Source organism: Anopheles funestus, unplaced genomic scaffold (assembly GCF_943734845.2).
Source record: "Anopheles funestus unplaced genomic scaffold, idAnoFuneDA-416_04 scaffold_9_ctg1, whole genome shotgun sequence".
Classification (NCBI taxonomy): Eukaryota; Metazoa; Arthropoda; class Insecta; order Diptera; family Culicidae; genus Anopheles; species Anopheles funestus.
Window position 1 is genome coordinate 621,071 of NW_026045350.1, and position 13,340 is coordinate 634,410.

Sequence of the window (13,340 nt, forward strand, 5' to 3'; positions counted from 1 at the left end):
ATTAGCCAAGACACCTTAGCCAAGACACCTTAGCCAAGACACCTTAGCCGAGACACATTAGCCAGTACACCTTAGCCAAGACACAATAACCAAGACACCTTAGCCAAGACACCTTAGCCAAGACACATTAGCCAAGACACATTAGCCAAGACACCTTAGCCGAGACACATTAGCCAAGACACCTTAGCCAAGACACATTAGCCGAGACACATTAGCCAAGACACCTTAGCCAAGACACCTTAGCCGAGACACATTAGCCAAGACACCTTAGCCAAGACACCTTAGCCAAGACACCTTAGCCAAGACACCTTAGCCAAGACACCTTAGCCGAGACACCTTAGCCAAGACACCTTAGCCGAGACACCTTAGCCAAGACACATTAGCCAAGACACCTTAGCCAAGACACATTAGCCAAGACACCTTAGCCAAGACACCTTAGCCAAGACACCTTAGCCAAGACACCTTAGCCAAGACACATTAGCCAAGACACTTTAGCCAAGACACCTTAGCCAAGACACATTAGCCAAGACACCTTAGCCAAGACACATTAGCCGAGACACATTAGCCAAGACACATTAGCCAAGACACCTTAGCAAAGACACATTAGCCAAGACACCTAAGCCAAGACACCTTAGCCAAGACACCTTAGCCAAGACACCTTAGCCAAGACACCTTAGCCAAGACACATTAGCCAAGACACCTTAGCCAAGACACCTTAGCCAAGACACCTTAGCCAAGACACCTTAGCCAAGACACCTTAGCCGAGACACATTAGCCAAGACACCTTAGCCAAGACACCTTAGCCAAGACACCTTAGCCAAGACACCTTAGCCAAGACACCTTAGCCGAGACACATTAGCCAAGACACATTAGCCAAGACACCTTAGCCAAGACACCTTAGCCAAGACACCTTAGCCAAGACACATTAGCCAAGACACCTTAGCCAAGACACCTTAGCCAAGACACATTAGCCAAGACACCTTAGCCAAGACACCTTAGCCAAGACACCTTAGCCAAGACACATTAGCCAAGATACTTTAGCCGAGACACATTAGCCAAGACACATTAGCCAAGACACCTTAGCCAAGACACCTTAGCCAAGACACCTTAGCCAAGACACCTTAGCCAAGACACATTAGCCAAGACACTTTAGCCAAGACACCTTAGCCGAGACACATTAGCCAGTACACCTTAGCCAAGACACCTTAACCAAGACACCTTAGCCAAGACACCTTAGCCAAGACACATTAGCCAAGACACCTTAGCCGAGACACCTTAGCCAAGACACATTAGCCAAGACACCTTAGCCAAGACACCTTAGCCAAGACACCTTAGCCAAGACACCTTAGCCAAGACACATTAGCCAAGACACTTTAGCCAAGACACCTTAGCCAAGACACCTTAGCCAAGACACCTTAGCCAAGACACCTTAGCCAAGACACCTTAGCCAAGACACTTTAGCCAAGACACCTTAGCCAAGACACATTAGCCGAGACACATTAGCCAAGACACCTTAGCCAAGACACATTAGCCAAGACACCTTAGCCAAGACACCTTAGCCAAGACACATTAGCCAAAACACTTTAGCCAAGACACATTAGCCAATACACTTTAGCCGAGACACATTAGCCAAGACACATTAGCCAAGACACATTAGCCAAGACACCTTAGCCAAGACACCTTAGCCAAGACACCTTAGCCAAGACACATTAGCCAAGACACCTTAGCCAAGACACTTTAGCCAAGACACATTAGCCAAGACACCTTAGCCAAGACACCTTAGCCAAGACACCTTAGCCAAGACACCTTAGCCAAGACACCTTAGCCAAGACACTTTAGCCAAGACACCTTAGCCAAGACACATTAGCCGAGACACATTAGCCAAGACACCTTAGCCAAGACACATTAGCCAAGACACCTTAGCCAAGACACCTTAGCCAAGACACATTAGCCAAGACACCTTAGCCAAGACACCTTAGCCAAGACACCTTAGCCAAGACACCTTAGCCAAGACACCTTAGCCGAGACACATTAGCCAAGACACTTTAGCCAAGACACCTTAGCCAAGACACCTTAGCCAAGACACCTTAGCCAAGACACTTTAGCCAAGACACCTTAGCCAAGACACATTAGCCAAGACACCTTAGCCAAGACACCTTAGCCAAGACACCTTAGCCAAGACACATTAGCCAAGACACCTTAGCCAAGACACCTTAGCCAAGACACCTTAGCCAAGACACCTTAGCCAAGACACATTAGCCAAGACACATTAGCCAAGACACCTTAGCCAAGACACCTTAGCCAAGACACTTTAGCCAAGACACATTATCCAAGACACATTAGCCAAGACACTTAAGCCAAGACACCTTAGCCAAGCCACCTTAGCCAAGACACATTAGCCGAGACACCTTAGCCAAGACACCTTAGCCAAGACACCTTAGCCAAGACACATTAGCCAAGACACTTTAGCCGAGACACATTAGCCAAGACACCTTAGCCAAGACACATTAGCCAAGACACCTTAGCCAAGACACATTAGCCAAGACACCTTAGCCAAGACACCTTAGCCAAGACACCTTAGCCAAGACACATTAGCCAAGACACCTTAGCCAAGACACCTTAGCCAAGACACATTAGCCAAGACACTTTAGCCAAGACACATTAGCCAAGACACTTTAGCCGAGACACATTAGCCAAGACACATTAGCCAAGACACATTAGCCAAGACACCTTAGCCAAGACACCTTAGCCAAGACACCTTAGCCAAGACACATTAGCCAAGACACCTTAGCCAAGACACCTTAGCCAAGACACATTAGCCAAGACACCTTAGCCAAGACACCTTAGCCAAGACACCTTAGCCAAGACACATTAGCCAAGACACTTTAGCCAAGACACCTTAGCCAAGACACATTAGCCGAGACACATTAGCCAAGACACCTTAGCCAAGACACATTAGCCAAGACACCTTAGCCAAGACACCTTAGCCAAGACACATTAGCCAAGACACCTTAGCCAAGACACCTTAGCCAAGACACCTTAGCCAAGACACCTTAGCCGAGACACATTAGCCAAGACACATTAGCCAAGACACCTTAGCCAAGACACCTTAGCCAAGACACCTTAGCCAAGACACTTTAGCCAAGACACCTTAGCCAAGACACATTAGCCGAGACACATTAGCCAAGACACCTTAGCCAAGACACATTAGCCAAGACACCTTAGCCAAGACACCTTAGCCAAGACACATTAGCCAAGACACTTTAGCCAAGACACATTAGCCAAGACACTTTAGCCGAGACACATTAGCCAAGACACATTAGCCAAGACACATTAGCCAAGACACCTTAGCCAAGACACATTAGCCAAGACACCTTAGCCAAGACACCTTAGCCAAGACACATTAGCCAAGACACCTTAGCCAAGACACCTTAGCCAAGACACCTTAGCCAAGACACATTAGCCAAGACACTTTAGCCAAGACACCTTAGCCAAGACACATTAGCCGAGACACATTAGCCAAGACACCTTAGCCAAGACACATTAGCCAAGACACCTTAGCCAAGACACCTTAGCCAAGACACATTAGCCAAGACACCTTAGCCAAGACACCTTAGCCAAGACACCTTAGCCAAGACACCTTAGCCAAGACACCTTAGCCGAGACACATTAGCCAAGACACATTAGCCAAGACACCTTAGCCAAGACACCTTAGCCAAGACACCTTAGCCAAGACACATTAGCCAAGACACCTTAGCCAAGACACCTTAGCCAAGACACCTTAGCCAAGACACCTTAGCCAAGACACATTAGCCAAGACACATTAGCCAAGACACCTTAGCCAAGACACCTTAGCCAAGACACTTTAGCCAAGACACATTATCCAAGACACATTAGCCAAGACACTTTAGCCAAGACACCTTAGCCAAGACACATTAGCCGAGACACATTAGCCAAGACACCTTAGCCAAGACACATTAGCCAAGACACCTTAGCCAAGACACCTTAGCCAAGACACATTAGCCAAGACACCTTAGCCGAGACACATTAGCCAAGACACCTTAGCCAAGACACCTTAGCCAAGACACATTAGCCAAGACACATTAGCCAAGACACCTTAGCCAAGACACCTTAGCCAAGACACCTTAGCCAAGACACATTAGCCAAGACACCTTAGCCGAGACACATTAGCCAAGACACCTTAGCCAAGACACCTTAGCCAAGACACCTTAGCCAAGACACTTTAGCCAAGACACCTTAGCCAAGACACCTTAGCCAAGACACCTTAGCCAAGACACCTTAGTCAAGACACCTTAGCCGAGACACATTAGCCACGACACATTAGCCAAGACACCTTAGCCAAGACACCTTAGCCAAGACACATTAGCCAAGACACCTTAGCCAAGACACCTTAGCCAAGACACATTAGCCAAGACACCTTAGCCAAGACACCTTAGCCAAGACACCTTAGCCAAGACACCTTAGCCAAGACACATTAGCCAAGACACTTTAGCCGAGACACATTAGCCAAGACACATTAGCCAAGACACCTTAGCCAAGACACCTTAGCCAAGACACCTTAGCCAAGACACATTAGCCAAGACACCTTAGCCAAGACACATTAGCCAAGACACATTAGCCAAGACACCTTAGCCAAGACACATTAGCCAAGACACCTTAGCCGAGACACATTAGCCAAGACACTTTAGCCAAGACACCTTAGCCAAGACACTTTGGTCGAGACACATTAGCCAAGACACCTTAGCCAAGACACCTTAACCAAGACACCTTAGCCAAGACACCTTAGCCAAGACACCTTAGCCGAGACACCTTAGCCAAGACACCTTAGCCGAGACACCTTAGCCAAGACACATTAGCCGAGACACATTAGCCAAGACACCTTAGCCAAGACACCTTAGCCAAGACACCTTAGCCAAGACACATTAGCCAAGACACTTTAGCCAAGACACCTTAGCCAAGACACATTAGCCAAGACACCTTAGCCAAGACACCTTAACCAAGACACCTTAGCCAGGACACCTTAGCAAAGACACCTTATTCGAGACACCTTAGCCAAGACACCTTAGCCGAGACACATTAGCCAAGACACCTTAGCCAAGACACATTAGCCAAGACACATTAGCCAAGACACCTTAGCCAAGACACTTTAGCCAAGACACATTATCCAAGACACTTTAGCCAAGACACTTTAGCCAAGACACATTAGCCAAGACACCTTAGCCAAGACACCTTAGCCAAGACACCTTAGCCAAGACACATTAGCCAAGACACCTTAGCCAAGACACCTTAGCCAAGACACCTTAGCCAAGACACATTAGCCAAGACACATTAGCCAAGACACCTTAGCCAAGACACATTAGCCAAGACACCTTAGCCAAGACACCTTAGCCAAGACACCTTAGCCAAGACACCTTAGCCAAGACACCTTAGCCAAGACACATTAGCCAAGACACTTTAGCCAAGACACCTTAGCCGAGACACATTAGCCAGTACACCTTAGCCAAGACACCTTAACCAAGACACCTTAGCCAAGACACCTTAGCCAAGACACCTTAGCCAAGACACATTAGCCAAGACACATTAGCCAAGACACCTTAGCCAAGACAAATTAGCCAAGACACCTTAGCCGAGACACATTAGCCAAGACACTTTAGCCGAGACACATTAGCCAAGACACATTAGCCAAGACACCTTAGCCAAGACACATTAGCCAAGACACCTTAGCCAAGACACCTTAGCCAAGACACATTAGCCAAGACACTTTAGCCAAGACACCTTAGCCGAGACACATTAGCCAAGACACTTTAGCCGAGACACATTAGCCAAGACACATTAGCCAAGACACCTTAGCCAAGACACCTTAGCCAAGACACCTTAGCCAAGACACATTAGCCAAGACACCTTAGCCAAGACACATTAGCCAAAACACATTAGCCAAGACACCTTAGCCAAGACACATTAGCCAACACACCTTAGCCGAGACACATTAGCCAAGACACTTTAGCCAAGACACCTTAGCCAAGACACTTTGGTCGAGACACATTAGCCAAGACACCTTAGCCAAGACACCTTAACCAAGACACCTTAGCCAAGACACCTTAGCCAAGACACCTTAGCCAAGACACTTTAGCCAAGACACCTTAGCCGAGACACCTTAGCCAAGACACATTAGCCGAGACACCTTAGCCAAGACACCTTAGCCAAGACACCTTAGCCAAGACACCTTAGCCAAGACACCTTAGCCAAGACACATTAGCCAAGACACTTTAGCCAAGACACCTTAGCCGAGACACATTAGCCAGTACACCTTAGCCAAGACACCTTAACCAAGACACCTTAGCCAAGACACCTTAGCCAAGACACCTTAGCCAAGACACATTAGCCAAGACACATTAGCCAAGACACCTTAGCCAAGACACCTTAGCCAAGACACCTTAGCCGAGACACCTTAGCCGAGACACATTAGCCAAGACACTTTAGCCGAGACACATTAGCCAAGACACCTTAGCCAAGACACCTTAGCCAAGACACATTAGCCAAGACACCTTAGCCAAGACACCTTAGCCAAGACACCTTAGCCAAGACACCTTAGCCAAGACACATTAGCCAAGACACTTTAGCCGAGACACATTAGCCAAGACACATTAGCCAAGACACCTTAGCCAAGACACCTTAGCCAAGACACCTTAGCCAAGACACATTAGCCAAGACACCTTAGCCAAGACACATTAGCCAAGACACATTAGCCAAGACACCTTAGCCAAGACACATTAGCCAAGACACCTTAGCCGAGACACATTAGCCAAGACACTTTAGCCAAGACACCTTAGCCAAGACACTTTGGTCGAGACACATTAGCCAAGACACCTTAGCCAAGACACCTTAACCAAGACACCTTAGCCAAGACACCTTAGCCAAGACACCTTAGCCGAGACACATTAGCCAAGACACCTTAGCCGAGACACCTTAGCCAAGACACATTAGCCGAGACACATTAGCCAAGACACCTTAGCCAAGACACCTTAGCCAAGACACCTTAGCCAAGACACCTTAGCCAAGACACATTAGCCAAGACACCTTAGCCAAGACACCTTAGCCAAGACACATTAGCCAAGACACCTTAGCCAAGACACCTTAACCAAGACACCTTAGCCAGGACACCTTAGCAAAGACACCTTAGCCGAGACACCTTAGCCAAGACACATTAGCCAAGACACATTAGCCGAGACACCTTAGCCAAGACACATTAGCCAAGACACATTAGCCAAGACACCTTAGCCAAGACACCTTAGCCAAGACACCTTAGCCAAGACACCTTAGCCAAGACACTTTAGCCAAGACACATTAGCCAAGACACCTTAGCCAAGACACCTTAGCCAAGACACCTTAGCCAAGACACATTAGCCAAGACACCTTAGCCAAGACACCTTAGCCAAGACACCTTAGCCAAGACACCTTAGCCAAGACACCTTAGCCAAGACACATTAGCCAAGACACCTTAGCCAAGACACCTTAGCCAAGACACATTAGCCAAGACACCTTAGCCAAGACACCTTAACCAAGACACCTTAGCCAGGACACCTTAGCAAAGACACCTTATTCGAGACACCTTAGCCAAGACACCTTAGCCGAGACACATTAGCCAAGACACCTTAGCCGAGACACATTAGCCGAGACACATTAGCCAAGACACCTTAGCCAAGACACATTAGCCAAGACACCTTAGCCAAGACACCTTAGCCAAGACACATTAGCCAAGACACCTTAGCCAAGACACCTTAGCCAAGACACCTTAGCCAAGACACCTTAGCCGAGACACATTAGCCAAGACACATTAGCCAAGACACCTTAGCCAAGACACCTTAGCCAAGACACCTTAGCCAAGACACATTAGCCAAGACACCTTAGCCAAGACACCTTAGCCAAGACACCTTAGCCAAGACACCTTAGCCAAGACACATTAGCCAAGACACATTAGCCAAGACACCTTAGCCAAGACACCTTAGCCAAGACACTTTAGCCAAGACACATTATCCAAGACACATTAGCCAAGACACTTTAGCCAAGACACCTTAGCCGAGACACATTAGCCAGTACACCTTAGCCAAGACACCTTAACCAAGACACCTTAGCCAAGACACCTTAGCCAAGACACATTAGCCAAGACACCTTAGCCAAGACACATTAGCCAAGACACATTAGCCAAGACACCTTAGCCGAGACACATTAGCCAAGACACATTAGCCAAGACACCTTAGCCAAGACAAATTAGCCAAGACACCTTAGCCGAGACACATTAGCCAAGACACTTTAGCCGAGACACATTAGCCAAGACACATTAGCCAAGACACCTTAGCCAAGACACCATAGCCAAGACACATTAGCCAAGACACTTTAGCCAAGACACCTTAGCCGAGACACATTAGCCAGTACACCTTAGCCAAGACACCTTAACCAAGACACCTTAGCCAAGACACCTTAGCCAAGACACATTAGCCAAGACACCTTAGCCAAGACACCTTCGCCGAGACACATTAGCCAAGACACCTTAGCCAAGACACCTTAGCCGAGACACATTAGCCAAGACACCTTAGCCAAGACACCTTAGCCGAGACACATTAGCCAAGACACCTTAGCCAAGACACCTTAGCCAAGACACCTTAGCCAAGACACCTTAGCCAAGACACCTTAGCCGAGACACCTTAGCCAAGACACCTTAGCCGAGACACCTTAGCCAAGACACATTAGCCGAGACACATTAGCCAAGACACCTTAGCCAAGACACCTTAGCCAAGACACCTTAGCCAAGACACCTTAGCCAAGACACATTAGCCAAGACACTTTAGCCAAGACACCTTAGCCAAGACACATTAGCCAAGACACTTTGGCCAAGACACATTAGCCGAGACACATTAGCCAAGACACATTAGCCAAGACACCTTAGCAAAGACACATTAGCCAAGACACCTAAGCCAAGACACCTTAGCCAAGACACCTTAGCCAAGACACATTAGCCGAGACACCTTAGCCAAGACACTTTAGCCAAGACACATTATCCAAGACACATTAGCCAAGACACTTTAGCCAAGACACCTTAGCCGAGACACATTAGCCAGTACACCTTAGCCAAGACACCTTAACCAAGACACCTTAGCCAAGACACCTTAGCCAAGACACATTAGCCAAGACACCTTAGCCAAGACACATTAGCCAAGACACATTAGCCAAGACACCTTAGCCAAGACACCTTAGCCAAGACACCTTAGCCAAGACACATTAGCCAAGACACCTTAGCCAAGACACCTTAGCCAAGACACCTTAGCCAAGACACCTTAGCCAAGACACATTAGCCAAGACACTTTAGCCAAGACACCTTAGCCGAGACACATTAGCCAGTACACCTTAGCCAAGACACCTTAACCAAGACACCTTAGCCAAGACACCTTAGCCAAGACACCTTAGCCAAGACACATTAGCCAAGACACATTAGCCAAGACACCTTAGCCAAGACAAATTAGCCAAGACACCTTAGCCGAGACACATTAGCCAAGACACTTTAGCCGAGACACATTAGCCAAGACACATTAGCCAAGACACCTTAGCCAAGACACCATAGCCAAGACACATTAGCCAAGACACTTTAGCCAAGACACCTTAGCCGAGACACATTAGCCAGTACACCTTAGCCAAGACACCTTAACCAAGACACCTTAGCCAAGACACCTTAGCCAAGACACATTAGCCAAGACACCTTAGCCAAGACACATTAGCCAAGACACCTTAGCCAAGACACCTTAGCCAAGACACCTTAGCCAAGACACCTTAGCCAAGACACCTTAGCCAAGACACATTAGCCAAGACACTTTAGCCAAGACACCTTAGCCGAGACACATTAGCCAGTACACCTTAGCCAAGACACCTTAACCAAGACACCTTAGCCAAGACACCTTAGCCAAGACACCTTAGCCGAGACACATTAGCCAAGACACATTAGCCAAGACACCTTAGCCAAGACAAATTAGCCAAGACACCTTAGCCGAGACACATTAGCCAAGACACTTTAGCCGAGACACATTAGCCAAGACACATTAGCCAAGACACCTTAGCCAAGACACCATAGCCAAGACACATTAGCCAAGACACTTTAGCCAAGACACCTTAGCCGAGACACATTAGCCAGTACACCTTAGCCAAGACACCTTAACCAAGACACCTTAGCCAAGACACCTTAGCCAAGACACATTAGCCAAGACACCTTAGCCAAGACACCTTAGCCGAGACACATTAGCCAAGACACCTTAGCCAAGACACCTTAGCCGAGACACATTAGCCAAGACACCTTAGCCAAGACACCTTAGCCGAGACACATTAGCCAAGACACCTTAGCCAAGACACCTTAGCCAAGACACCTTAGCCAAGACACCTTAGCCAAGACACCTTAGCCGAGACACCTTAGCCAAGACACCTTAGCCGAGACACCTTAGCCAAGACACATTAGCCGAGACACATTAGCCAAGACACCTTAGCCAAGACACCTTAGCCAAGACACCTTAGCCAAGACACCTTAGCCAAGACACATTAGCCAAGACACTTTAGCCAAGACACCTTAGCCAAGACACATTAGCCAAGACACTTTGGCCAAGACACATTAGCCGAGACACATTAGCCAAGACACATTAGCCAAGACACCTTAGCAAAGACACATTAGCCAAGACACCTAAGCCAAGACACCTTAGCCAAGACACCTTAGCCAAGACACATTAGCCGAGACACCTTAGCCAAGACACTTTAGCCAAGACACATTATCCAAGACACATTAGCCAAGACACTTTAGCCAAGACACCTTAGCCGAGACACATTAGCCAGTACACCTTAGCCAAGACACCTTAACCAAGACACCTTAGCCAAGACACCTTAGCCAAGACACATTAGCCAAGACACCTTAGCCAAGACACATTAGCCAAGACACATTAGCCAAGACACCTTAGCCAAGACACCTTAGCCAAGACACCTTAGCCAAGACACATTAGCCAAGACACCTTAGCCAAGACACCTTAGCCAAGACACCTTAGCCAAGACACCTTAGCCAAGACACCTTAGCCAAGACACATTAGCCAAGACACTTTAGCCAAGACACCTTAGCCGAGACACATTAGCCAGTACACCTTAGCCAAGACACCTTAACCAAGACACCTTAGCCAAGACACCTTAGCCAAGACACCTTAGCCAAGACACATTAGCCAAGACACATTAGCCAAGACACCTTAGCCAAGACAAATTAGCCAAGACACCTTAGCCGAGACACATTAGCCAAGACACTTTAGCCGAGACACATTAGCCAAGACACATTAGCCAAGACACCTTAGCCAAGACACCATAGCCAAGACACATTAGCCAAGACACTTTAGCCAAGACACCTTAGCCGAGACACATTAGCCAGTACACCTTAGCCAAGACACCTTAACCAAGACACCTTAGCCAAGACACCTTAGCCAAGACACATTAGCCAAGACACCTTAGCCAAGACACCTTAGCCGAGACACATTAGCCAAGACACCTTAGCCAAGACACCTTAGCCGAGACACATTAGCCAAGACACCTTAGCCAAGACACCTTAGCCGAGACACATTAGCCAAGACACCTTAGCCAAGACACCTTAGCCAAGACACCTTAGCCAAGACACCTTAGCCAAGACACCTTAGCCAAGACACCTTAGCCGAGACACCTTAGCCAAGACACCTTAGCCGAGACACCTTAGCCAAGACACATTAGCCGAGACACATTAGCCAAGACACCTTAGCCAAGACACCTTAGCCAAGACACCTTAGCCAAGACACCTTAGCCAAGACACATTAGCCAAGACACTTTAGCCAAGACACCTTAGCCAAGACACATTAGCCAAGACACTTTGGCCAAGACACATTAGCCGAGACACATTAGCCAAGACACATTAGCCAAGACACCTTAGCAAAGACACATTAGCCAAGACACCTAAGCCAAGACACCTTAGCCAAGACACCTTAGCCAAGACACCTTAGCCAAGACACCTTAGCCAAGACACATTAGCCAAGACACCTTAGCCAAGACACCTTAGCCAAGACACCTTAGCCAAGACACCTTAGCCAAGACACCTTAGCCAAGACACCTTAGCCAAGACACCTTAGCCAAGACACCTTAGCCAAGACACCTTAGCCAAGACACCTTAGCCAAGACACCTTAGCCGAGACACATTAGCCAAGACACATTAGCCAAGACACCTTAGCCAAGACACCTTAGCCAAGACACCTTAGCCAAGACACATTAGCCAAGACACCTTAGCCAAGACACCTTAGCCAAGACACATTAGCCAAGACACCTTAGCCAAGACACCTTAGCCAAGACACCTTAGCCAAGACACATTAGCCAAGACACTTTAGCCGAGACACATTAGCCAAGACACATTAGCCAAGACACCTTAGCCAAGACACCTTAGCCAAGACACCTTAGCCAAGACACCTTAGCCAAGACACATTAGCCAAGACACTTTAGCCAAGACACCTTAGCCGAGACACATTAGCCAGTACACCTTAGCCAAGACACCTTAACCAAGACACCTTAGCCAAGACACCTTAGCCAAGACACATTAGCCAAGACACCTTAGCCGAGACACATTAGCCAAGACACATTAGCCAAGACACCTTAGCCAAGACACCTTAGCCAAGACACCTTAGCCAAGACACATTAGCCAAGACACTTTAGCCAAGACACCTTAGCCAAGACACATTAGCCGAGACACATTAGCCAAGACACCTTAGCCAAGACACATTAGCCAAGACACCTTAGCCAAGACACCTTAGCCAAGACACATTAGCCAAGACACCTTAGCCAAGACACCTTAGCCAAGACACATAAGCCAAGACACCTTAGCCAAGACACCTTAGCAGAGACACCTTAGCCAAGACACATTAGCCAAGACACTTTAGCCAAGACACCTTAGCCAAGACACCTTAGCCAAGACACCTTAGCCAAGACACATTAGCCAAGACACTTTAGCCAAGACACCTTAGCCAAGACACATTAGCCAAGACACATTAGCCAGTACACCTTAGCCAAGACACCTTAACCAAGACACTTTAGCCAAGACACCTTAGCCGAGACACATTAGCCAGTACACCTTAGCCAAGACACCTTAACCAAGACACCTTAGCCAAGACACCTTAGCCAAGACACCTAAGCCAAGACACCTTAGCCAAGACACCTTAGCCAAGACACCTTAGCCAAGACACATTAGCCAAGACACCTTAGCCAAGACACCTTAGCCAAGACACCTTAGCCAAGAC